This window comes from Delphinapterus leucas, chromosome 5, assembly GCF_059928025.1.
Source record: "Delphinapterus leucas isolate spDelLeu-1000000601 "Yukka" chromosome 5, BTC_Dleu_Yukka2, whole genome shotgun sequence".
In the NCBI taxonomy this organism is placed as follows: Eukaryota; Metazoa; Chordata; class Mammalia; order Artiodactyla; family Monodontidae; genus Delphinapterus; species Delphinapterus leucas.
The window spans coordinates 110,757,463-110,784,963 of NC_143133.1; the positions used below are offsets into that span (position 1 = coordinate 110,757,463).

Here is a 27,501-nt window from a genome sequence, read left to right on the forward strand (position 1 = left end):
CTTCACCAAGATTGCAAACTTTTTGGCTTTAAACATCCATTCCATTCCAATAAAATGAACTTTCTTTCCTGTTGGTCTTCCTCAGAATAAATACTGTGCTCTCTTCATAGATGTTTGAAAATACTTCTAAAATATCTTAGGGAAAAAGTCTTAACATGGGGATCTTGATACTAAAACTAGCACAAAAGCATTTTCATTTGGCCTATACACGGTTTAAAAAAATTGAATTAGTTGTCAACCTTTATATGTAGGGAGCTTCTTCACATGAAAATACAAATTTTTAGCTTTCCTTGAAAATGTGGGTGCTTGACCAGATGGCTTCTCTTAGCATGTAGCAGCCCACTGAGGTTGACCAGCTGCCTGAAGACCACATGCTCTCCAGACTCCCTTGATCCTACCTGACAGTTTCACTCATTTTACAGGACACATTTCTGCTCCCCCTGGAGGCACTTAAGTTTGCAACTTATGCCCAAATGTTAAACAAAACCCCCTCTATAGGTAGTTTATAAGTAGTAAGAATACTACTTATTAGTTTGGATCAAGAGTGGTCAAACAGCTTTATATCATTAGTGTTTGTTCTGTAAAGATGGTGAAGCTATAAAATGTTTCCTTTATGTCTCTGGGCCACTTGAAGTTGGGAAGCCCAGGTATGTGAGTCAGGAGAAAGGGAGGAGAAGGAAAGAAGGAAGAGAAGTGGTAATAGAAGAATATATACAAGCCTTTGGAGACATGGGGAGCTAAGAACTGACCTAAGTGGCTCCAGAGTGTGGCATTTAAAAGCCATCTTGCAGGGCTTCCCTGGTGGCGCAGTGGTTGAGAGTCTGCCTGCCGATGCGCGGGACGCGGGTTCGTGCCCCGGTCCGGGGGTATCCCACATGCTGAGGAGCGGCTGGGCCCGTGAGCCATGGCCGCTGAGCCTGCGCGTCCGGAGCCTGTGCTCTGCGACGGGAGAGGCCATAACAGTGAGAGGCCCGCGTACTGCGAAAAAAAAAAAGGTCATCTTGCAGACTAGAGATTAGGAGAGGAGGAAACTTGACAGATGTTGTTGATTAGAAGCTTTGGGTTCATAAAAATGAGAGACACATAGAGGAAAATTTCTGTATCTGAGTGAGTTTTTCATGGTTGGGGATTTTTATAACTGGGGATAAAACCATTTTGTTAACAAGTCCAAGCTTGCTCTGCTCGCCGCACGACAGGCCAATACACTGGGAGACAAGGTGTTGAGGCAAGGACTACGACGTTATTAGGAAAGCTGGCACACTGAGAAGATGGCAGACTAGTGTCTCAAAAGAACCATCTTCTCGGGGTTTGGATGCCAGTTCTTTTTATAGAACAGAGAGGGAGAGGAGATGAGGAAGTAAAGTAAAAAGACCATAAGTTTTGCAAATATCCCCTGGAATGGCCAGCCTTGGGGAGGGGATGTGTTAATTTCTTCTTTCTTGCAGCCATCCTCAGGTGGACAGGGTCAGGATCCTTCCCTGAACAAAGGCACTTTGGTTTAACATTCAGGCAGAGGGGCAGGGTTCCCTGAAGCAGGCCGTTATGTATAGACAGTACCCTTTTAGTGAACAAAAGCAGCGGAAAGCAAAGATTAAAGTAAAAGAAACAGATCTAACATGTAGTCAGATTTGGCTCTTCCCTGTTACATTACAATTTTACCTTTATTTGAGGGGTACACTTGGGGCCCAGCAAGAAAAAAAAAGGAGAGAAGGAATTCTAATTTATATTTCAGAGATAGAAAAGATCCTTGCTTCCCCCTTTCCTCCCCACCTCCCTCTCTCCCTCCCTCCTCCCTTCCTTCTCTTCCTTGTTCCTTTTCTTTTTCTTTCTCTCAAACAATTTATTGAGCATATGCTGTCCTAGTGATGTACATAGCTGACTGTCATCCAAGGCAATATGTGTTTACTACTGTGATAGAGGCTCAAGGTGCAATAGGAGAGGGCCTGGGCTCAACTGGGGAAGGTGGTATGATGTGAAAAGAGAGAGGGGTTTGGAGTCACATATATCTGGATGACATTTAGATTCCACAACTCCCTCGCTCTATAGCCTTTAATGAGTTATCTCCAAATCCTACTTTCCTCATCTGTTAACTTGGAGCGTTGGTATTAGCTGGGCACTTACCATATACTAAGTACAGGTGTGTATTATTTTAGTTGATCCTTACCAGAGCACCATGAAAAAGACAGTTATTATTCTGTCTTTTACTGATGAAATGGAGGCAGACTTTCTGTCCCTTTTCCAAGGTCACACAGCTGTTTTATTATCATTAAGATATGGTAAGGCCATAGATAGATGGAATAGATCAGATCAGACGATGACTGCCATTGAAAAGGAAGTTTGCTATACTCACAGGTCCCAAGAGGAAGGGACATACCATGGCAGGGGTGGGGTTGTGGGGCACTGGAGTTGGTCAGGAGACAGAGGGAGAGGGGGAAACTAGGCAAGAGCCTTTACTGTGATTTCCATGGGAAGGACCAGGAGAGACAGATGAAGCAGGTTTAGGATTGGCTAATTTGAATAATCCCAGTAGGCTCTGGGGTCTGTGTGCTGTCCCTAGTTGCCTTGGTACCTAGCCCTGAGGTGAGCAGGGCAGGCAGATCGTAGCCTGGAGTGTGAGAGTCCAATAAAGGAGGTGGTTAAGAGTGTGGGCTGTGGGTGGTTGGTTTACATTTGAAAAACATACATTTTTTTTTTTTTTTACTATCTCCAGGAATTGGATAACCTTGGGAGGGGCAGTCCCTCTGTGGTCAGCAAGGCTCGAGATGTCAAAGCATCAGGATACAAAAAAATAAAAGGTAAGGTCAATACAATGGCTTGTCAATAAGTGATGGAGCTTGGATACTGATTTCTTGACTCAAGCCCAAGTCCTTAACATTCTGTGGTAGGACGCATAGAAGAGCCCAGTTGAGGGATCTGAGGACATGACCAGTGGACCTAGAATTGGAAGCCAGTTCATTAATTATCATAATTTAGTTGAGCTGGTTTATTGCATGAGACCACGGCTATGCCTCCTTGTATATACTGGGTTGGCCAAAAACTTCATTTGGGTTTTCCGTAACATCTTACAGAAAAACCCGAACGAATTTTTGGCCAACTCAATACATGAGCCTTCATGTACCTGAAGTAAATGTTCTTCCTGATAGACTGACAGAGCAAAGGAAGTGCTGCAGTGAGATTAGCAGAGGAGATAGAGATTCATAAAAGGAAGACCGCCATGGTTATTATGACCCGGCTCAGTAGAGACAATGCCTCCCTCTCTCTTACAAGGAGTTTCAAAGTCACTAGTTACAGTAAAAGCTCATGACTCTAAGGACCGTTTTGGACCCACTTTGTCAAAATTCCTTGGCTTGAAGGGGTGTTTCTTGCCCTAAATGCTTCCTCTGAGGTCACCTCAGGCCTAATGTGGGTAGACTTAGTCTGAGAAGAGAAGGTGAGTAAGGCAGCAGGGAAGACGTACCCTGAAACAGCTGTTGCACCATTGTTCCCCTTAAGCCCCTCATTCTTTCCTTTATTACAGCAGCTGCACAGTCCAGGTTCATTTTCAGAGTCTCTGCCCCTTGGCCAGATGTTGGAAATTTTACAGGATGCAGGAACTAAGGAGTGAGACCCCACCCTCAACAAAACTGCTCGTGCTTTTCCAAATTCAGGAGAGATCACCCCGCAGTTAGTTTGTAGGGAAAAATAACTGTAACAGAACCTGTTTTTCATTTACTCAACAAATTAATTGCCTATTTACACATGTAGTTCTGAAATGTTTACCAATATATGACATTCCTGAAATTTCACAAGCTCTCTTTAAATAGTACACTTTATTTTCAGGCACAATTGAAGAACTCACTGAAAATCAATTCTTGCTTATAAAAATAGGTTCTATATTACTTATTTGCTGTAACTCAATGATTTGCTATATGTGAAGATAGCTTAAATACAAGTTTAGTTGAAGACGACTTTATTGTCAATATGAACCCCAGTAAACAGTGACTTTTTCTAGTTTTATTTCATGGAATAGCAAGTTAATACCATTTTTTATGAATGTGGAAATAAGTCACTTTTTAAAATGCAAATGACCTGATTTCTTTAAAGACATCTTTTACTAGAAAATTTGGACTCTAGAATGAAAGCTGCAGGAAAACGAATATATTTCCCTTTAATGTGGTGAAAGGTGGCTTTTAGAATGGAAGTAGCAGGTTTCCTCTAAATGAATCCTGGCCAGAAGATGGAGAAAATTTGCCAAAATGACAATGATTATGTACAAATATCAGAGTCAATACAACACACTCTTAAAATGAAATGAAGTTCGCAGGGCGGCAGAAACATTTGAATGATGAAGCCAAGGACTGACAACAATTGTAGTGTGAGTTACTGTTTATTTTTGAGGCTAAAATATTTGATTTCAATCAAGAGTCACTATTGTTTAGAATAAATTCTATTTTGTTAAGATTACTCCCTTAGCATTTAATCAAAGAAGGGCTGGAAGGAAATTTGCTTTTGTGAAATCTTCTGATGCAGGAAGCCACTTTAAAAGTGGCTCAATAAGTATCCTGTCTTATAGACAATTCATTTGGTGGGTGATGGGATTTGTAAACTGAAAATAAGAATTCTATTGCTGGACTAAAGAGTGACTATTCCCTATAATATATATTTGAATGATAGTCCCCTGCAAAAATATATTTGTTGTGTAACTGAATTTGGGGTTGGGAAACTTCGTTAGAAAATTACCCTCTTTGGAAAGACTGCAATTAAGAGCCAATCCTATATCCATAGAAGTGCTTTAAACATTTGCTTCAACTTTAAGTCCAACTTGAGTCTCATAAGATTTGGGTGGTTGGGTAGAGTTTGGGTAATGGCTTCCTCACATGTATGGTGTTGCTGGTGGCTTTGTATCTCCAGAACATGGATGGATTTCCATCTGGAAGGAGAACATCAGTCTTGAGTTAGAGGATCAGGCAGACTGAGGGGGGCAGGAAAAAAGAGAGAGATTCAGACAGAGGCTGGCACAAAGGGGTGCTTTGCTTCTCATTACTCATCGTCTGAATCCCAGGATTAGGCTATTCTATTGTTTTCTGTTTTAGACTGCGATGGTCTTCATAAATCTAAGACATGTGTATAATTCTTTGTAGTATCTCAGAAATATCCAGCCAAAAGGTTTTAATCACCCCCAGAAGTTTTAGAAAAGTTCTGGTGTAGTTTTCACATCACGTGGGTCGGTTAACAGGGCATCCCAAATTGGAGCATTCCTGTTGATGGCAAGGGGCCCTGAAACCTATCCAAATGTTTTGTTTATCATTTGACTGCCTTTGATTTAGTAGGGACAACCTGTATCTATGCTGTGGGTAAGAACATCATGTCTTAGGTATCCCCTCAAATGTATTTGATCTTCAGAGGTACTTCAGGGTCCTCGTTCGTTGCAGCTACATATCTGTGATGCATCCATCTAGTTTTGTAACTTAGAGAGTGGCAGAGATGTCACCCAGGAGTAGTGATGACCACCTAGTGAGAGAAATAATGTAAATGCTTCTGAGGAGACTGAGTAGAGACAACAACAGCTCTACTCTAACACCTTCCTGGGGGGGAGCGGTCCTGGGCACAAGAGGATAACTTGGGGTATATTTCAAATTAGGAACCTCACGCATGGAAAGCTCACCTCTTCTTCCTGGTTGGCTGCACTGATGTGACCTTCACTCCCTGCCCTTCCCTTCTTTTCATTGCTTTCTCCTTGGTCACTCTCTCCAAATTTTCTCTCCTATGAAATAAAATCCTACCATCTTGGCACCCTCTAATTCTCTGGTGCTTTTTGACACCCAGAAGCTGTGCTCTGAGGGACATTATTGTCTGATATCCTCCTGACTAGTGAGCCTGTCTTTTACCCCTTTAAATCTCACCTATTGTAGGTTGATTGAGTGCATTCTATGTGTGCATGTAAAAAACAAAGAATTAGCTAATGCTGCTACCTTGTTGACTCTTAAGTCATTCAGAAGAGTGCAAACAATAGGGTTTTAAAACTCAGAAGGATAGTGATGCAATAAATCCAACTTGCATTTCCTTGTGCTGCTTCATTCAGATAGGAATACTTGGATATGTGTGGCCTTGTCTGTGCAGTCATTTGAGATGAATATTGTCCCCCTATAAACATATGCACTCTCTTTGAGTGTGTGAGAAGGCATAAATAATTTCTAGACAGATAGGATGCTGTTTCAGCTTTTATTATACCTTTTTTTGGTAGCTAACCTATTGTTTTAAGACAAAGAAGACTAGCAGGACTATTTTGAAAGACATTTTCACAAACATTGCTCTTGGGAGTGTAAATTGGTACAAAATTTATGGAGGGCTATTCAACAATATATGTTAAAAGCCTTGAAAAACTCATACTCTTTGAACTCAATAATTTCACTGTTTTGTATTTACTCTAAAAAGAAAAAAAATCACAAATATCCAGAAAGATTGATATCCCAGAATTTTTCATATCAGAGTTAATAGCAGTGAAACATTGCATACCCTATGTCCAACAATTGAGAATGATTAAATAAATTATGGCACACGTATATAATGAAATCCATTTATGCATTTAAAGTCCTGTTTATATATAAAAGGCTCAAAAAAACAACCAACTCCTAATAATAGCTATTTCTTGGTAGTATTTCAGAACATTTTCTTTCTTTCATTATATTTTTATTTATTTTACAACTTTTTCTGCCTTGAGTATCGATTTTTAAATGAGGAATATAGTATAAAAATTAAAATAAGGAAATGTCCATTAATTATATTAACCACTAACCATATTATTAAGTTGAATCATTAACTGTATTACTAACTTGAATTTTTTAGGGACTGATTGTTCATCTTTTTGATTATCTAAGAACTTTATTTCTTTTCCTTTTTTCCATCCTTGAAGCTCTGCTTCTGTTGATTTCATTACTTATTTGCCCTGTGGTTCAAAGTGAATGAACAGAGAGAAGAGGAAGCAGACTCCTAGGACCTTCTTATAAGCTGGATTTTAATATAGCTTTTATTAATGATAAGTAAGGGAAAGTCTGTTGGTAACAAATTATTTTTTTAATAAATTGTTTTTGTAGAGGTTGTTTAAATGTTGAGATTATATGAGAACCAGCAGCAAAGTTTCTGAAGGGCTTCTGGTTCTTTGTCCTAAAAGAGAGGTAGGAGCAGAGCACGTGTGGGCAGGAAATCAAAATGGTGTCCTCCTGGGTCAGTGGCGCCCCAGAGGCGGGGGCCCTGAGGAGAAGAGCTGTTGACCTGACACAAAGGACTCAGAGTTTTGTTTTGTTTTGTTTTTTTTCTTAGCCTCCTTTTCTTCTAACCTACTCTCATCGAGAAGTTTCTGAGTCACATACTGGTTATGTGGAATATTTAAAACACTTCAACTAGAGAGTACTGAGCAAGAATTACTTAAACAACTGCTCCATGTAATGATGATGACTATGGGCCTAATGATTAAATTCATGTGTTTGGTAAAAAGAATCACATTCTTATAATGTATGTTCTATTTGGTAGGCACAAAGATACTTCTGTTTTTATCATCTTAACACAGTCAATAGCATGGGCCGTTTTATGCTTGGTTACTGGCTGTGAACAATGGAAAATGCAGTATTAAGAGATTACACAAGGGCACATGCTTCCCGGTCTTGGCTTTTTGTCTTTTTAAATGTCTCATGGTTAAAAACTTTTGTTTTACTAACCTTTATGAAGGCTGAAATAAGTTGATTTATGTCTAGTTAATTAGCCCAAGGGAAGTCGCTGCAGAGCTCAAAGCCCAAATTGTTTTATTAAAGTTGGGGAGTTTGAAATTAAAGTCTTCCAAATTCTGTCTCCTTCCTCACCACTCTATTCAGTAATCTCTTTTTAAAAAAAATGTTTATTTATTTGGATGCACTGGGTCTTAGTTGTGGCTGACGAGCTCCTTAGTTGCAGCATGTGGGCTCCTTAATTGTGGCAGGTGGGCTCCTTAGTTGTGGCAGGTGGGCTCCTTATTTGCAGCAGGTGGGCTCTTTAGTTGCAGCTCATCGGCTACTTAGTTATGGCATGGAAACCCTTAGTTGTGGTATGTGAACTCTTAGTTGTGGCATGCTGTGGGATCTAGTTCCCTGACCAGGGATCAAACCTGGGCCCCCTGCCTTGGGAGTGTGGAGTCTTAACCATTGCACCACCAGGGAAATCCCCTATTCAGTCATGATTACATCCAATCTATGCTGGATGAACAAAATTCTAGGCATTTATAGGGGTACGAAATTATCCTAGGAAAGGCACTCTGACCCATCAAGAGCCATTCAGGTACCATGTCTTAAAAAACGCATCAGCCACTATGTCAGATTTTCTTCTGCATCCACTCAGGAACTTTAATGTTTTATTTTCTTTTTCTAATTATGAAGGTAAATAATGCTCATTGTAGATAATTTAGAAAATCCATACAGATTTTTAAAAAGAAAATTAGAAATGCCTGCAATTCCTAAGCATAGAAGTAAATTTTGTTAGCATTCTGTTGTATTTTTCCTAGTCCTTTTTCCAATGCATGTATGTATATTTAACCTAGTTAAAGTCCTTAAGTATTGCATTTTGATTTCTTCATAAACAATAGTTCATGATCATTTCCTTAGCATTAAAAAATATTCAGAAATATATTTTTTATTTATAATACTTAATTGAAGAATCTCAAGTATATCCTCTATTTTTGGACATTTTGGGTGTTTGTAGCTGTTAATCATTATAAATAATGATGTATTGAACATCTTGTGCATACATTTTTTTGCTCATACGCTTAGCTAATTCTTTAGGACAGATTCTTAGAAATGGAGTTGCTGAGTCAAATGATACATTTAAAAAGTTTTAACTTCATGTTGTCTCAGGTACCTCTAAAATCAGATTTATAGAAAATCAGATTTACTTACTGAGAAATGATAAGGCTGAAAGTGGGAAGATTGTAAATGCTATAACAAAGAATTTAAACTTTGTTCTGAGTTCCTGATGAGCCATATGGTCCAGACTCTTTGCAATGTCACTTCAACAGTCTGTGCCTTAATCTCTTCATCTCATGGAATTGTTAAATAATACCACTCTTTTTCTTGTTGCCCTTTCAGAAAATTTTAAAGTAGCCTGATTGACAAGAGTTTTTGAAGTATTTTGAACATGTAAAAAGGGGTGTGGAAGAAGAAGTAATGACAGTCTGGTTGTTTACTTTGTGTTTGTGAACCAAAATCAGATGTTCGGACCTCCAGTTGTTAGAAGTTTGGCTGGGAAAGCAGGAGACAACGAGACGGGCCAAAGCAGCATTTACCGTTCAGTATAATTTCAAAGGTATGCTAAGAGAAAGTGAGCTCAGCCAGGAATTTATGACTCGGTCAGAGGCAAAGTTGAGAGCTATCACCTATTTCAAGGAGGAGAGCTTTGGATGAGTTCATATATATGCATGGCACACTGCTGCAGTCTAACTTTATGACTTTTAATGACTCCGACCACCTAATCACTTGTGAAAGGATGTGCTGGAGTTTGCCTTCACTCAGCTTGACAAGGTGATGGGAGGCATATATCTTCCTTACATGAAAACACTTGTCAGTTGCATCATATTTGGTAAGACAAGCACCAATGTCACCTTGGGGGGAAAGAAAAGTAACTCAGCTGACATCCAATGCATATGAGTTTCCAATATGCTTCAACATAGCCTAATTTCAAGTGAAATATGCAAATGCACCCTATTTTGTCTGTAGTTTTTATTTTCCTGATGCTTTCTCTAAGTGCCACATCTTCTGCTGATGGAAACATTGTGTAACTTCTTCTGAGCTGATGCATATTTAAACACGCGAGGCAAGGAATTTTTCAGCCTTTGAGTAGAAGCAACATGGCAAACCAAATGCAAATCTCTCAGTCATCTGTTCTCGTTTGGTTTGTTTTTATTTTATTTTGGAGCTTGGGATGCACTTATATAACCAGTTCGAGTTAGTTCAAACTGCTGAATTTTAGACTGTTTATGGGTAGGTTAGTTGAGTGAAGTTGGCTTATTAGGGTTTAGGACTAAGCTACGTGGGCAGCAGAGGGATGACTGAGTGTGTTTGATAGTGAGGAACAGATAAAAGAGTTAGGTCACAAACTCATGTCTCTTTCCTACTTCTTTCACTAGACTTTAAAGAAGAATATTAAAGTAGGTGTGTTTTGTAATTTATAATTTTTTTAATAGTAGGGTTTGTCTATTTATTTGGTTTAGATTTCTAAACAACTTCTGTACTGGGACAGCATAACCAAATAAGTCTAGGTATAAATGCTTCCAAGAGACAAATATTATGGATCAGGTGAATGTCCTGAATCATAACAGTGGGTCTGATGGCTTTCAGAGCGGTAGAGTCCTGTTTCCTAAGGAAAGGAAAAGGTTAAGCTGAAAATGGGACTGCTATTGAAAAGGCTTCAGTGCGAGCTTTGTCCGTAACAAAAGAAAGCCATTAATATTTGATGGGGCCTACTAGCCCCAAAGAGCTATGTTTTCATTAACATGGTAAACTATGGCTTTCTTTCACATGTTCTGATTAGCAGTTTTAAGAAAAACATATTTTTATGGATAGCCAGAAATACAAAGTCGGTATTTTGTCCCTTGGTGAATTACAGTGAAAAACCAAATGTAATTTGTATCTACTGTTTTTTAGGACAGCGTTTCACCATGGCCCATCCAATTCTACATGTGTTTTTTTCTTAGTGTATAAGAACTCTCTTTCTCTGAATTGTATAACATTGTAAATACAACTACACCATATCACTGTCTTCATGTTTCTCTCAGGCTGCCATGGAGACCACAGGCTGTAGCTCTTTATTCCTTGACCTTCCACAAACTATATAAAGTAGCCATCAACTGTTTTGATTTGCTGTGGATAGACTTAGATGAAGAATCAGATTCCAGTGATGAGACTGTCTTGTTTCTTGGGCGGGAAAAACAGTTTGACTCATCTCATCCCCTGGCCTCCATTCCTCCATGATATGAAACAGTAAAATCTAAATAAAGTTATATCAAATTGAAAACAACACCCTGTTTTGCTCTACGTATATGAGCAAACATTTGGAATTTTTGCTTCCAGAATAGGCAGAATCCTACTACACAACTCAGTTGGAGAAAGGATCCACTCTAGCCCCTCAGAAACGATTGAATATATGTGGCTAGCAGTAATTGAAGGGAAGCTATATATGAAATGAGTTGGAACCCTCGACCATTGTATTTGCAACAGCTGACTGACATTATTAGAAAGTGCCAGCTATAATAAATGTATGCATGGTTAAAAAAGAAAAAAAAGCACACTATGGGAACTTGGACTTAAGTTATTTACCTATAACCTGGAAAACACAAATTACACTCTTTTGTAGATCGGGTCCTCCAAAAGAGACCACCATCTCCTTGTAAAACACAGACGTTTTATTAGGGAAAGTCACTTTAAGTTTCATTTTAAGTTTCAAGCCTTTGTTCCTTCCCCAACTCAACATTCATGACTATGTGATGCTATTTTTTCTTTTTTTTTTACTATTTATTTTTCAAAAGTTGGTGAAAGTTGTGTTCCAGTGATCATCCGATTATGAGTTTGGTTTTTTAAAAATTAGAAGTCATTTGAGAGTAAAATAGCAAGTGTCACTATAAATCTGAAATGAAATACATGTTAGGAAACACACTTTCTCTTATCATGCAATTGTCTCTTACAAGGTAGCTAGGAAAAATGATCTCCTTTAGTGTTTATTATTGTATAGCTCCTTCCACAATTGGTCCATTGGTTACAGGTTTCCTGCTCTTGCTATTGTTTGGCGGTGAAGAGGCAAACAAAGGAAACGCACTGAATTGTCACATGACTGTTTAGGATAGTCATGAGCAACATTTTCTTCTTGGATGAAACAATAACATTTAAATATTGTGGTTATGTATCATGAGTGTCTGACAGCAGAAACCATTGTGATTGGCAGGCAGTAGATTAAATTTATGGGTTTTAGGCTTTTTTTTTTTCTTAATAAGGATACCTTGAGAAAGTCCAAGGGAAATGAAAGTCAGTTTTGTCATCTCACACAGATTTCAAAGGCAGGGGGCTACACCAGGGCTTGAAAGGTCTATATTACACTGCTGCTGTCTAGCCATACTTGACAATGAGACATACTGTATTTGCTCACGGTGCTGGAGTTTATCATGCAAGAAGAGTAATTATATTTGAATTGTGTCAGCCAGCCACCCTAAAATGAAGGAACGTCAACGAATGTTGCTCCAAGGAGAAGGAGATGATTAGTTATAATTATCCTCAGTGTCCAAGAAATATGTTTCATTCCCTCATTCTGTTGCAAAGGGGAGAGGGAAAAAAAACCCAACAAAATTTTTTTAGTACTTCTCAGTATTTAAAAAAAAAAACTTTCAAGGTGGCCATTTATTGTAGAAATTTCAGATAAATGCTCTGGTGTGACCATTTATCTATCTGAGGACTTGCTTGGTCTGTGCAAAATTTTATAGCCTTAAAAAAAAATAGTGTGTAATACATCTTCTAAATTTTTCTTCCTCACCATTTGTAGACAATCTCATAACAGGGGAAATGTTAGACAATAGGAAACAAATTTTTAATTCACCTAACTGTGGTTTCATCTACATAGTGCCAAGGCATAAAATATGGCTTTACAGCTACTTATGAATATGGTGATTTGATTTATAATTCTTGTCAAATGAATGGTTTGTTTGAGATGATGGGATGAATACTGGAGTGTTGATACTTTTTTGTGTGTTTTTGTCAGCAAATGGTTACCGGAACTTAGCTCTCATATCCTAAGAATACACATTTTGAAGCTTATGTGTCTCTGAGACTTTTTAGGTGGTGCATTTTGCTGTATATTCTTTTTTTATTGTGTAGTGTCCCATATCTAGCTTAGAGTGATGGTTTTGGGGGTATTAGCTTGTTGGTTAACTCTCATAGTTGTTGATTCCTGTGACTTCCTATGTATAACTTTTTGGGGATAAAATTCTCACTTCAGCAATTTTTTAATAATGTTGAGATGATGATCTGGTTGATGGGCTTGGCTTATCCCTCAAATAATTTGTTATTATACTTATAAGAATGAGCTTCATTTGTGTGGTTTCAGTAACTTCCAAGACATTCTCACGAAACCAATATTTTAAGTAATGGTAAGATGAGTAGAGATAGTGGATTTAAAAATGGATGATGTTCTCAAGTTGTATTTGCTGAAAAATCAAATTAGTACCAGCCATTTTTGTATATTATTTAATTTAACTTCCTTAGCAGTGAAGACATAGGTGGTCAAAACATTTAAAATATTACTTCTGTTATCTGAGTAATATAGTCTACCAGCTTCGACTATATAACTATAAATACATAATCAATATGTACATGTTTTTATTGGAAGTTGAAATAATAAAAGTATTTTCAAAGGTGTCAGAATGATAAAAGTCATAGAGATGCTCTTTCTGGTTTCCATATTTGCATCTGGTTGGATAACTATTATGGATCACTCTAAATGGCTCTGAGTAGTTGTCTTTAACACGATAGTTTACCTTTAACAGAAGTTTGCAAACTCTTATCAGAAAATGTGCAATGTATCTACCTCTGATCCATATAATGTGAATTGGGACATGACATAGTCTTCATGCAGAGAAAACCTCACTGTTTCACCTCAGACAACTAGATCATTGAGACAGAATTTCATGTATGTATACATATATAAATTGCTTTTTCTCAGCTGCTCAACTCATACACACAACATGTAGCACAGCCATGACACTGTTGCCTGATGTGACTGCCTGTTCCAGGTGGTGGAGGTCATTGCCATGATAACCCTGATTTTTTTAATCACATCCAAGTGGTGAGCACTGTTAACTGCAGTGAACTCTTCAGATGGTTTTTCCTTACTGTGATTTTCTTTTTTTCATGTGTTTAAATGTAATCAGACCCATAAATAGATTTGCCAAATAAATAATTTTCAGTATGAGTTTTAAGATTTCCAAATTGTACTTGACTGTAAATATTATAGCTTAAGGATGCCACCAATCTATAAATTTTTGCTATACAAATCATTTTCTTTCCCTTTATATGAATTTTATTTTTAGATATGGTTGGCTTTTTAGATATGTTGGTTTATCCCAGTGTGCAGTGTCAATAACTATGGCTCCAAAGTCTTTTGTGCTTTTCTTTTCTTTTTTTTTTTTTTGTCAAGTATACAGAATTGAGTCAATCATGGTCCTCATTCATAGCCTACTATGTTGTAGATTGGCTGGAACAAGCCTCTCTTTTGTTTCATTTTGTTTTCCAATGTGGTCCCCAATCTCTACTTAATGTTATGTTCTTGCAATTCTTGCCATGTATATGTGTGTGTCTAGATACACACATAAAAATTATATCCAATAAATAAAATTATAGAAGTACACAAAGTTAAGCATACCCTTGAAAATATACAGTATTGTTTTGAGTGTCTTTTAAATATATATAAATGGTATTGTGCTATAAATCTCATTTAATTTCTTGCTTTAAAAATTAAGCATTATGTTTTTGAGCTCTTTCTGTGTTGCTAAATGTTAAGTCCAGCTCGTGAGTTCTGCCTCTGATTTCGTACTCATGGTTTGCACACTTGATATTTTACCATTCCCAGAGATGGATATTGTGTTTCCTCCTCTATTTGCAATCACAAACAATGCTTCTGTGAACATTCCTATACATACTCATTTGTGGACCTGTGAAGGAATATATTCAGAAGGATTGCTGGGTTGGTGGATCTGTGCCCATTTCCTTTCGACAAAACCTTTCCACCTAAATTTGGACCAATGAATGAGCAAATGCTGGTTTGCATTTTGGGATCACCTAGAATTCCCCCCCACCACTTGTTTGAGCTTCAGAATCAGGTTAACAGGTATCTTTTTGGAAGGAAAAATTTGACCCTCTTTTTTCCTTTTACATCAGCTCATCAGCAGCAGTATAAATCTGCTTCAAAGTAGTGCCACTTTTTTAAACTTAGAAATAAAACTGATGGGGCTTTGTATTAAATTGTGTAAAATATTTATCCTAGCATTGTAATTAGTAAGTCTGAGTTTACAAGTAGAATGTTTATTTTTTGATGATTTTACATTTATTTAGATGACTGATGAAACAACTTTAATTATACATTGACCATTTGAATACAGTTCTTTACTGTCTTGCACCCTCATGTAGTAAACAGTGAGCAAAAGAGTGTACAGAAGTGGAGAAAGGACAGCCTCTTCAATAAATGGTGCTGGGAAAACTGGACAGGTACATGTAAAAGTATGAGATTGGATCACTCCCTAACACCATACACAAAAATAAGCTCAAAATGGATTAAAGACCTAAATGTAAGGCCAGACACTATCAAACTCTTAGAGGAAAACATAGGCAGAACACTCTATGACATAAATCACAGCAAGATCCTTTCTGACCCACCTCCTAGAGTAATGGAAATAAAAACAACAATAAACAAATGGGACCTAATGAAACTTCAAAGCTTTTGCACAGCAAAGGAAACCATAAACAAGACCAAAAGACAACCCTCAGAATGGGAGAAAATATTTGCAAACTAAGCAACTGACAAAGGATTAATCTCCAAAATTTACAAGCAGCTCATGCAGCTCAATAACAAAAAAACAACCCAATCCAAAAATGGGCAGAAGACCTAAATAGACATTTCTCCAAAGAAGATATACAGAATGCCAACAAACACATGAAAGAATGCTCAACATCATTAATCATTAGAGAAATGCAAATCAAAACTACAATGAGATATCATCTCACACCAGTCAGAATGGCCATCATCAAAAAAATCTAGAAACAATAAATGCTGGAGAGGGTGTGGAGAAAAGGGAACACTCTTGCACTGCTGGTGGGAATGTGAATTGGTTCAGCCACTATGGAGAACAGTATGGAGGTTCCTTAAAAAACTACAAATAGAATTACCATATGACCCAGCAATCCCACTACTGGGCATATACCCTGAGAAAACCAAAATTCAAAAAGAGTCATGTACCAAAATGTTCATTGCAGCTCTATTTACAATAGCCCGGAGATGGAAACAACCTAAGTGCCCATCATCGGATGAATGGATAAAGAAGATGTGGCACATATATACAATGGAATATTACTCAGCCTTGAAAAGAAACGAAATCGAGCTATTTGTAATGAGATGGATAGACTTAGAGTCTGTCATACAGAGTGAAGTAAGTCAGAAAGAAAAAGACAAATACCGTATGCTAACACATATATATGGAATTTAAGGGAAAAAAATGTCATGAAGAACCTAGGGGTAAGACAGGAATAAAGACGCAGACCTACTGGAGAACGGACTTGAGGATATGGGGAGGGGGAAGGGTGAGCTGTGACAGGGCGAGAGAGAGTCATGGACATATACACGCTAACAAACGTAGTAAAGTAGATAGCTAGTGGGCAGCAGTCGCATGGCACAGGGATATTGGCTCGGTGCTTTGTGGCAGCCTGGAGGGGTGGGATAGGGAGGGTGGGAGGGAGGGAGACGCAAGAGGGAAGACATATGGGAACATATGTATATGTATAACTGATTCACTTTGTTATGGGGCAGAAACTAACACACCACTGTAAAGCAATTATACCGCAATAAAGATGTTAAAAAAAAAAAAGTGTGTAAAGAGTGCACAGCTGTGCCGTGTGTGTGTGTGTGTGTGTGTGTGTGTGTGTGAGTACCTGCCTGAGATCTTCATTTCTGGTTAGCTTGTCTTTATCAGAATTTCTTCCTTACTTTACACCCAAATTCTGTCACCCAAATTCAAACAGAAGTTCCAAACAAGAGCTTCAGAAAGGAAGTGAAAGTGATGTTGGATGAATAATATTATTTGCTGAATACTTTCCTCAAACCCCATTGCCCAAAGAGCCCCCATTTCAGTGAATCCTAGGCTGTGTGGCAGAGCGTCTTTTGTTTACTGGAAATAGAGACCTTATACAAGTTACCTTTCCATCCATGTGGAGGGGTCTGTTTATGCAGGAGAAGCAGAGACTAACTAGAAAACTAAACTGAGACTCTCTCGTCAGTGTCTTATGGGGAATTGTATATATTTATGAAATTACATGCTGGTTTATTTCATGTTTTATTTTCCTATCTTTCCTAGTAAATCTGTGTCCCAAATATCAAGAACTGCAATCAGCATGATTATAAAGGAAGATATGCTATTTAAACTTGGTCACGAGAAAGCTCTTATCTAGTTATTTAGATAAAACCTAAGTGACCACTTCTTAATTCAGGCGATTTGGTTATAATTTCACACATCATTTTGTTTTTCTCTTAGGCATTCCTCTATGCCACATCCGTATTGATAGCCCTTCACTCTAACTTTACGTACCAGATAGAAACAGTGATTTCTCTTTGTCTTCCGTTGTAAATCTTCTTAGTGTATTTTTAAAAATTAGCTGACATGAACGCTGATTGATGTTACATTTATTGAAACCCTCTTTTTAAAACCTAAATATTTTAGCGGCTTTCACAGCAATAACAATAATAAAACCCCAATTCTTTGACTTTCAGTGCACATCTTTTAATGATTCCTCACACTCTATTTGGAATTGAACCGTCCTTTCTGGCTCGCGTTGAGGCTGGGCATGGTTATTAATTCTTTAGGGAATGGTGGATCCACTCTTAGGCTCTTCTGCCTTCCTTTGGTCCTGGGAGCCAAGGAGAGAGAGGAGGAGGGGTGGGGGGAAGGAGGAGAGACAGTGAAGGGAAGAGGGAGACAGGGAGACAAAGCCTGAGAGGGAGACGATGACATTAGAGGTGACACATAGCTATCCCGAGCTTCCTCATTCTGAGGGGAGAATAATGAAGGGCTTTCCCTGCGTTCTACAGCCCGAGGACAACCCTATGGCCACAGCACCTTTTCTAATCCCATTTTCTGTGTGCTGCATGTCATAATCTGTAAGGCACTGGTTCCAAGTGAAAACACTGAATCCAAACAGTGACTGGATCTTGTATTTATTTGCACTTTAAAACTACAGTGTGTGGGAAAACTTACTCCTTAAAAAAAAAAAAGGGGCAGCAGCAAAACAGCATCAGGAGCATGTTGACATTAAAGTAGCATCACTGGACCCAGCACGCCTTCACATTTCAGTCCTCTGCTTTATAGCAGCATGTCACCAGTGAGAGAAAAGTGTGTGTCTCTTTAAAACTTTTTGTTGAAATCTCCTCTCTTTGGATTATCTTTGTTTCTTCCAGTTTAGGGCCCCGTGTAACAATAAGCAGCTGTCCTAGAGTCTGGCTGACCCTAAGCACCCCACTGTCTAGAGAATCATGGAAGGCTACAGCCACAAGATTCTGAGTGGGAAGAAGGCAGGACAGTTTTCCTAGATGCAGGGACCTGGGAGGAAGCATGTCAAAAGCAGCAGGGTTATATCCTGCATGCTGTTTTGTACACGAAGATCAATGGTAATAACCAAGAAGAAGAACTTGTACGCAGAGCATATTGAAATAGCCACTTACCAACTTTCCTCTGCCAACCTGGTGAGTAGAAGAGTCACTAGATTAAATGATTCTCATTCTGTACCGAGAGAGTTGATGGTATAAATGGAGAGTCTGTGTGTATTATTTTGAAGGTATGAATAGTATTTGTAAACTTCCTGGGAGTGAGAGGCAAAGAGGACCAGATAGGAACCAGAGTGAGGAAGTGATTCATTAGCCTGACAGTAGGGAGTGGGGGCGGGCAAAGCTGGGAAACTGGAAAACAGGCAGATTTCTGGGGCTAGCATTCATGTCTGCCTGTCTGCTGGGAGTGTTCTAGCCAGAACTTAAGAAAGAAACTATTGTAAAAAGCCTAATCTAGCTATTTTATAAATGCTGATTAATCATTATAGCAGCAAATGTCTTGCTGATATAGAAATGGTACGATTACAGTTGAAAAAAATCATTATTTAGACCTGTAGTCATTATAATTCTGTGGGCATACCATTCACTATTTTACTCCTTCAAAATTTGACTGAGATGTGTTAAAGATGTAATATGACATTTTATTATAAAATTGCATTTTCTTTTTGCAAATATAAAGCAAAAATAACAGCTCATTTTGAGCTAGTTTAGCCTGCTAGAAATAGGTTGTGACTATTGATCAATAAGATTAACTATATTTTAATAAAATAGTTAAAATAGTTAAAAAATTGCTACAGAAGAGGTGTTTAAATGGATATTAATATAGTTTTTAAAATTCTCTTTATTCCATTGATGTTCTTTTGTTCGCTTGTGGTCAGTTCGGGTCTTTTCTTTGTTCACTTTCTAGGGCTACAAATTTATTCTATGTAATTATGTAACAATTCCAAAAGAAAATACTTAGTTCACTTTTGGTTTAATAGGATTTCTTGTCTGAAGATGAGAGAGTTGATTTAAAAATCCACAAATGCATACTAAACATTTTATAATAATTATGCCTATTGGAGCAGTAATAGGAGGCCTCCACTTTTAAAAAATATGAATTAAGGATATGGAGGAAAATATCTGCTGATCCAACCAGGGAAATCTAATAACTTGGTCAAAAATGCTGTTTGATTGTTAGAATTCTCTAAATGCATTGTCTGGTTTTTGGAACTTAGTTATTATTATTAGATCTGGGCTATCAACTCTGAGGAAGAATGATGAAGCCATCTTAGCCAAAAGAAAACCTTTTTTTTTTTTTAATCAGCATTTTTTTTCACTCAGATTATAATTCAGCTTTCATAACTAATAGAATTTACATTTACTGGTTCCCATTTGAATATCATTATTTTTACCCTCTTCTGTCTGGCAGTTATTTATAAGGAAAACACAACAGAATTACAAAGAGATCATTTCAGGTCATTTATTATTGTGTGTTTTTAATAGAATTTTGGCTCAGTACATCCTCATTTCAGAAGAATTAATGATACCCTAATGGGTAAATAAGCAGGATCACTTGTGTGCTTCACTAAGCGAATTTCTGATTTTTAAAATGATAATATCCTGGTGGGGTCTCTAGTCACTTCATCTCAGAATAATGTGAATACTGTAATTGGCATAATTTTATAATTTCTGGTAAATTATGGATGCAGATTTTGGTTTCGTTCCAACACCGTCACAAACTAGTGGTATGATTTTGGACAATTCACTTAATATTATCAGACTTCTGATTTCTTATGTCTAAAGTGTAGACAGAGGAAGAGGCACTCCAAAATCCTTTTTTTATTCCAAAGTTTTATGATATAGAAAGAATTTGCATGAACGTAACAGAGTACTATGTAGAAGACCATAGTTACTGTGATAGTGTGATTGAATCAAATTGAACATTGGTTTTCTTTCCAGGCTCTCAGAAGTATTGTTGAAAAGAAAATTGAGATATCCTTAATGATTCTGGCCATCTCATTTGGTCTTGCTTCGTATTATCTGATAGTTGACTAAAAGTAAAAAGACATACTGCACAGTAGCTTGGAGTGACTTAGAAAATAATATTACACTTTTATTAGTGAGGAGTCTATTGGTTGCAAGTGACAGAACTCCAACTCAAATTACCTTAAGCAAAATAAGGGGAATATTTTGGAATCTGTAGTCATCCATCCAAGGATGGATCTACTTCAGGTACAGGTAGATTCAGGGTTTCAAGTAGTGTCCTTAGAGCTTTGTTTCTCTATCCCTTTGCCCTATTTTCCTATTGGTCTCAACATGAGAGGAAAGGAAGCCCCAAGAGTTTATCTATCCTTTTGAGATTTGATTAAAAGGAAGAAATACTCTCTCAGTCCAATCAAATACCCTGACTGGCTTTCATTAGGTCATGAACTCATCCAATCACTGTGGTTACGATAGGGATGGAGTATTCTGATTGGCCAGCTGTGAGTCATAGGATCATCATTTGGCCACAGACAGGTTCAGCCCACCCAAATCACAAGAAATGGGCTTTCCAATGGAGAGCCCATAATGGATTCTATTATTAGAAGTGCGGTGGACATACAGAAAAGACACAACAAAGTCACAAATCTAACACAAGGTCTTAGATTGATTACTTTTTTGGCCGTTGAGAAAATTGTAGCCAAATGGATAAGTTGTCAACACATTTGGAAAACAACAACAAAGCAACCAGTAGCTGAATGGCTTCCACTCATTCTTTAAACAATTCAATCAGGCAGATGTCAAGACCCTTCCTGAACTAATTTAAAATTGATCTGCCCAAGGATTCAGAACTTTGCTTTATTCATGCATGTATTTCATTCTTTTAATAATTTATAGTAGTGAAGCTTTGTGTTTCTCCAAGGTATTCAAGATGGGCACCTTGATTTTCTTGCTTTTTAACACTTACATGTTTGTAATATGACTGCTCCATTCCTATTTTATATGATAGAGAGTAGAATTTGAAATGATTTTTAGGATACTTTTCAAAATCAAAGGACAAGATGTCATCTTTTCAGGCTCCTCTCTAATGTTTTCTTGTGTGACAAAATGTGATTTAAACTTTCCATTTGGTACCCATTCAGTATTGATTGAATTTTATTCTGAATCACAGGAATATCTTGAGTCATATATTGTGTAAAAGTCCCGGCAACATTTACTTTTGTCATTTATCAGAAAAACACAGAGACTGTGGGGCAAGTGTCACTCAATTATTATTAGTTACTAATAATTAGAACTAGAGATATTTTAACTGGCAAAACATTTTATTAAACAATCCATATAATTAGACTTAAAAATATTCGCTGGTGCTATCTCATTAGGTAATGATCATCAAGCCAACAGAGTAGAGAAGAAAGAATGTGTACTTTGGCAACACACAGAGCTGGTTCCAAACCCAGCTCTTCCAATTACTGGTTCTGTGGCTCTAGGCATGTGATTTAATCTCCTTTGCCTCGTCCTTATTTGCAAAATGGGGAGAGTCATAATCCTTATTCACAAGATTCATATCAATATAAAAATGAGGAGTCTAGGTGCCAATTCCTAGCATAAACATTTAACAGATACTTAGTTTTTCCCTTCCTTACTGTTATTTCCTTCCTTTTTTTCTCTTCCTTTTTTTAAAAAAAAAATCTAGCTTAACCATCATATATGTATTCTTTGTTACATATTTTAAGCAAAGAATAAGTATCCTTAATTGAAGTGATGATTGATTAAATACCAATTTACTTAACAGGAAAAAACCCCATACCTGATAACAAATAATATGTAGATGTTTCCTTATGACTAATTGGGAATGATTTGGTTTAAACCGTATGCTCTCTCTATTTTTTTTTTTTTTTTTTTTTTTTTGGTCATGCTGGGCATGCAGGATCTTAGTTCCCTGACCAGGGATTGAACCCGTGCCCCCTGCAGTGGAAGTGCAGAGTCTTAACCACTGGACTGCCAGGGAAGTCCCTAAACCATATGCTCTTTTTCTTCTTTTTTTAAAAAATTAATTAATAAATTAAGTTTTGGCTATGTTGGGTCTTCGTTGCTGTGCGCGGGCTTTCTCTAGTTGTGGCGAGCGGGGGCTACTCTTTGTTGTGGTGCGTGGGCTTCTTATTGCGGTGGCTTCTGTTGTTGTGGAGCACGGGCTCTAGGCATGTGGGCTTCAGTAGTTGTGGCACTTGGGCTCAGTAGTTGTGACTCGCAGGCTAGTGTGGCATAGGTGGCTTTGAAGTAACTAAGTTCAGCTAGATGTCGGTTTCAGTCATGCCCACTCTTCCCATTGAGGCTACAGATGTGGACAAATTACTCTTTTAGATCCTCACTTTCCTTACAGGTTGAATGGGAAGAAAATATTCATTTTGGGGGGTTGTTTAAGGATAAATGAAAGAGAGGATTTCAGTGTCAGGCATATAATCGACACTCTATAATTCATAGGTTTTATTATTGCTGCTATGTATTATTTTCAGAAGGAATTTTGACACCATCTTGGAGCATTGAGAATATTTGTTGATGTTCAACTAAGGAAGGAAAAACAGAGAAGTCCCTGTTACCAAGAGTGATGTGAAACAAGATCTCACTCATTTCTGATGACAGTGCAGATTGGAGCATCTCTTTTGGAAAAAGCCTTAGCCATTTGGTATCTATTGTAACACTACCATGGTGCAGGAATGCACTATTTAAAAAGCGTGGGTTAGGAGGGGAGTGGGCAGAAAGGGCTTGTGATGATTCAGTGGAAAAACGGGAACCCAGTGGAATCAGGAAATGTCTTTCTGGTAAACACTGGAAAAAGCTGAAGAAAATAGAAAAAAAATTGCCATTTCCACTGAATTAAAATCTTTCTTCCCACTTTCAGCTTCTGTTGACAGCATGACCTAACTCTTTGCAGAAGGCAGCGACCATAGCAGATGGTGGTGTAACCACCTGGGGTATTAGCAGTTAGAAACTGGGAGAGACTAATTCTGTGGTCAAGATTTTTCAGCTCAAATCTGGGATTCAGGGTCTTGTGTGCCAAGCCAAAGAGTGAAAACACACCCTGAAGAAAACCCTTCCATAGTCAGCACAATTCAAGGAGTTCCACTGAGGCCAGGACCAATAAATAACACCAACCCCAAGGAGTCACATGAGGGGTGTGACTGCGTTTTCCAGGTTGATGCCATCCTGTCTTCCACCTTATGCACAATCCACACATCTGTATGTGACATATGACAGCTAGCCTTTCCTGTTACTCCTGTGTCCTATCATCACTTCTTGGGGTGAGAGCTTGTCCTTTATTTTAAACATTCCCACGTTATTGGGCAAAGCTAACGTGAGGTATATGCTTTCTACTGACATTCCACCAAAAGAATTATCTGAGAGACTACAGGAAAACTTACCTAGAAAGAGGTGTCACAGTAATAGATCCACAAGATATTTACACATTTTTGCTGCCATACTCCTAGGATCCCACTACCAGATCTGGAAAGTATCCAGAAAATACTTAAAGAAGTTCAAAGTTAAACATTTTGAGGTAATATACATACCCCAAATGAGAAAAGGCTTAAGTAAATTAGTAGAATGTTATGCTTCTAATAAAAAATATGCATGTGAAAAATACTCACCAATATCATGTAACATCATGTGGGAAAGAGAAGGTACAATATTTGATATATATGACAATTACAACAATATGAAGAATAAGCACTTATGAAAACAAGGAAGAGCATATACAAAAATCATAATACTTCTATTGGGTAGTATGCTTATGGGATATTATTTTTATGTTAATTTAAAAATAAAGCAAAGACTTATTTATGCCAGATTTTTTCTTTTAAGATCAACTCTTTATTATGCCTTTATCTTCTGAGAACTGTAAAAAGGAAGAGAAGAATTCAGTATTTTCTTGTGAACATAATACTCTTCAGCTCAACTTCCCCAAAGTGGGATTTATTTTAAAGTGAATTATAATTAAATAAGAAGCCAGACATATTCCAATGGCTGTAAGATTAAAAATAGAGAGAAAAAAAACCTTTAAGACATATGAAAGTTATAGATCTCACCATCACACTGACTAGGTGTTTTTATTTATGCCACAGTGTAAATACAAGTTGTAGATATTGGAAATGCATGATATGTCTCATCTAATTTTGGGGGGGAATTTTGCATCTTCACCCTTGTCTGTGTTTCCAAAATATAAAGTCTACTTTGACATTACTTTACTGTGTTGGTCTTCTCCCCTCATTTATTAAAACAGAAAATGGTAGAGAAAATGTCCAAAGATTGTGTTTCTTAAGCAATATCCACCAGCTTTTAAGGAAAGTATATTTTCTAAGTCAAAAGTCACAAATAATCAAGTGGAAAATCTGTTGGTTGATACTTGATGTCCCCTAATGTCATGGATGTGCAAGGGAATATTTTATCCTTCTGACCAGGTTTATCATACTCATTTTTCACTTAGAATATACACACATGAAAAGTTCTCCTTCTCTGATACCTTTCCAATTAAATAATTTTGAGGACATTTTCCCCCTTTTTTTCTTGTTTTTAAAGAGAGTGGACCAGGGAAGCCCCCCTTTTTTCTTGTTTTTAAAGAGAGTGGACCAGGGAACTTTTCCTCTAATCCCGTTGAAGGCACGTTTCTGGGAAGGCTAAGTATTTAGGCACAGAACAAGAATCTGCCTAAATTAAGCCTTGCAAAGAATCATAATATCCCTCCACTTCTTTCACTCTACTTTTCTGTATATTGGCCTAGTTCCTAACAGGTTATAAACTCTGGTATAGTTTATAAGGAACTTAGTATTGGAAATTTCCTTTAATTGGAAACAATGAGCTGAAACCAAAAGACTGTTGAATTTAGAATTAGAATTAGAATCTGCTGTACAACATAGAGCCTATAGTAATGATACTGCATTATATGCATAAATATTTGTGAAGAAGGTAGATCTTATGTTGTGTTCTTATCACACAAAATAATAATATTAATAAATCAAGAGGGTGGGAAGGAACTTTTCAGAGAGATGAGTATGTTTATGGCATAGATTGTGGTGATGGTTTTCAGGTGTATACTTAACTCCAAACTCATCAAGTTGTATATGTCAAATATGTACAGGAAGGAAATAATAAAGATTACAGTGGAAATAAATGAAATAGAGACTAAAAAGACAATAGAGAAGATCAATGAAACTAAGAGTTGTTTCTCTGAAAAGATAAACAAAATTAACATGACTCACCAGGAAAAAAGAGAGAGGACTCAAATAAATAAAATCAGAAATGAAAGAGGAGATGTTACAATTGATACCACAGAAATACAAAGGATCATAAGAGCCTACTGTGAACAATTATACACCAACAAATTGGACAACCTGGAAGAAATGGATAAATTTCTAGAAACAAAGAACCTATCAAGACTGAGTCATGAGGAAAAGAAAATCTGAGCAGACTGACTACTAGTTAGGAGATTGAATGAGTAATCAAAAACCTCCCAACAAACAAGTCCAGGAGCAGACAGCTTCATTAGTGAATGCTACCAAATTTTCAAAGAAGAATTAATACCAATCATTCTCAAGCTCTTCCAAAGTATAGACGAGAAGGGAGCTCTTCCAAACACATTTTATGAGGCCAACATTACCCTGATACAAAAACCAGACAAAGACCCCGCAAAAAAAGAAAATTACAGGCCAATATCACTGGTGAACGTAGATGCAAAAGTCCTCAACAAAATATTAGCAAACCAAATTCAATAGTACATTGAAAGGATCATACACATTATCAGCTGGGACCCAGGATCACAAAAATGGGTCAAGATCCACAGATCAGTCAATATGATACACCACATTAACAAAATGAGGATAAAATGCATATGATTCTCTCAGTAGATGCAGAAAAAGCATTTAACAAACTTCAACATCTATTTATGATAAAAACTTTCAACATTGCATGTAGAAAGGGAACATACCTCAACATAATAAAGGCCATATATAATAAGCACACATCTAACATTATATTCAATGGTGAAAAGCTGAAGCTCTTCATCTAAGGTCAGGAACAAGACAAGCATATCCGTTCCTGCCACATATGTTCAACATAGTATTGGAAGTCCTCACTAGAGCAATTAGGCAAGAAAAAGAAATAAAAGGCATCCAAATTAGAAAAGAAGAAGTAAAACTATCTCTATTTGCAGATGACATGGTATTATATATAGAAAACCCTAAACACACCATCAAAAATCTGTTAGAACTAATAAATGAATTCAGTAAAGTTGAAGAATACAAAATCAACAAACAGAAAAAGCTACTGCATGTCTGTACACTAATAACAAACCATCAGAAAGAGAAATTAAGAAATAATCCCATTTATAATTGCATCAAAAAATTATAATACCTAGAAATAAATTTAATCAAGGAGATGAAAGATGTATATATTGAAAACTATAAGACAATAATGAAAAAAGATAAATAAGACACAAATAAATGGAAAGATAACCCCATGCTCATGGACTTGGAGAATCAATAGTTAAAATGTCCCTAATACCCAAAGCAATCTATGGATTCAATGTAATCCCTATCACAATTCCAATGGCATTATGCCTTTTTTGTTTTGGTTTCACCACACAGCACATGGGATCTTAGTTCCCTGACTAGGGATCGAACCCATGCCCCCTGCAGTGGAAGCAAAGAGTCCAAACCACTGGACTGCCAGGGAATTCCTGAAATTCCCATGGCATTTATCAAAGAAATAGAACAAATAATCTGAAAATTTATATGAAACCATGGAAGAACATGAATAGTCAAAGCAAGCTTGAGAAAGAAGAACAAAGCTGGTGGCATCATGCTCCCTGATTTCAAACTATTTTACAAAGCTGTAGTAATTAAAACAGTATGGCACTGGCATCAAAACAGACACATAGATCAATGGAACAGAATAGAGAACCCAAAAATAAACACACATATGGTCATATATGGTCATTTAATTTACGACAAAGGAGCCAAGAATATACAATGGGAAAACACAGTCTCTTCAACAAATGGTATTATGAGAACTGGACAGCTACATGTGAAAGAGTGAAACGCAACCACTATTGTACACCATAATCAAACATTAACTCAAATGAATTAAAGACCTGAATGTAAGACCTGAAATTCTAAAACTCTTAGAAGAAAAAAACATGTG

General features: G+C 37.3%; 1 long non-coding RNA gene across 2 annotated transcripts in view; it reads left to right on the plus strand.

The window, feature by feature from the left end:
• Positions 1 to 15,593, plus strand: part of LOC111187717 (uncharacterized) — a 39,722-nt gene extending 24,129 nt beyond the window's left edge. For both annotated transcript variants that reach the window (XR_016393394.1, XR_016393393.1), the window contains 2 exons: positions 2,711 to 2,795; positions 3,518 to 15,593. This is a non-coding gene — a long non-coding RNA (uncharacterized LOC111187717). The remainder of the gene's footprint in view (positions 1 to 2,710; positions 2,796 to 3,517) is intronic.
• Positions 15,594 to 27,501: the final 11,908 nt, after the last annotated feature.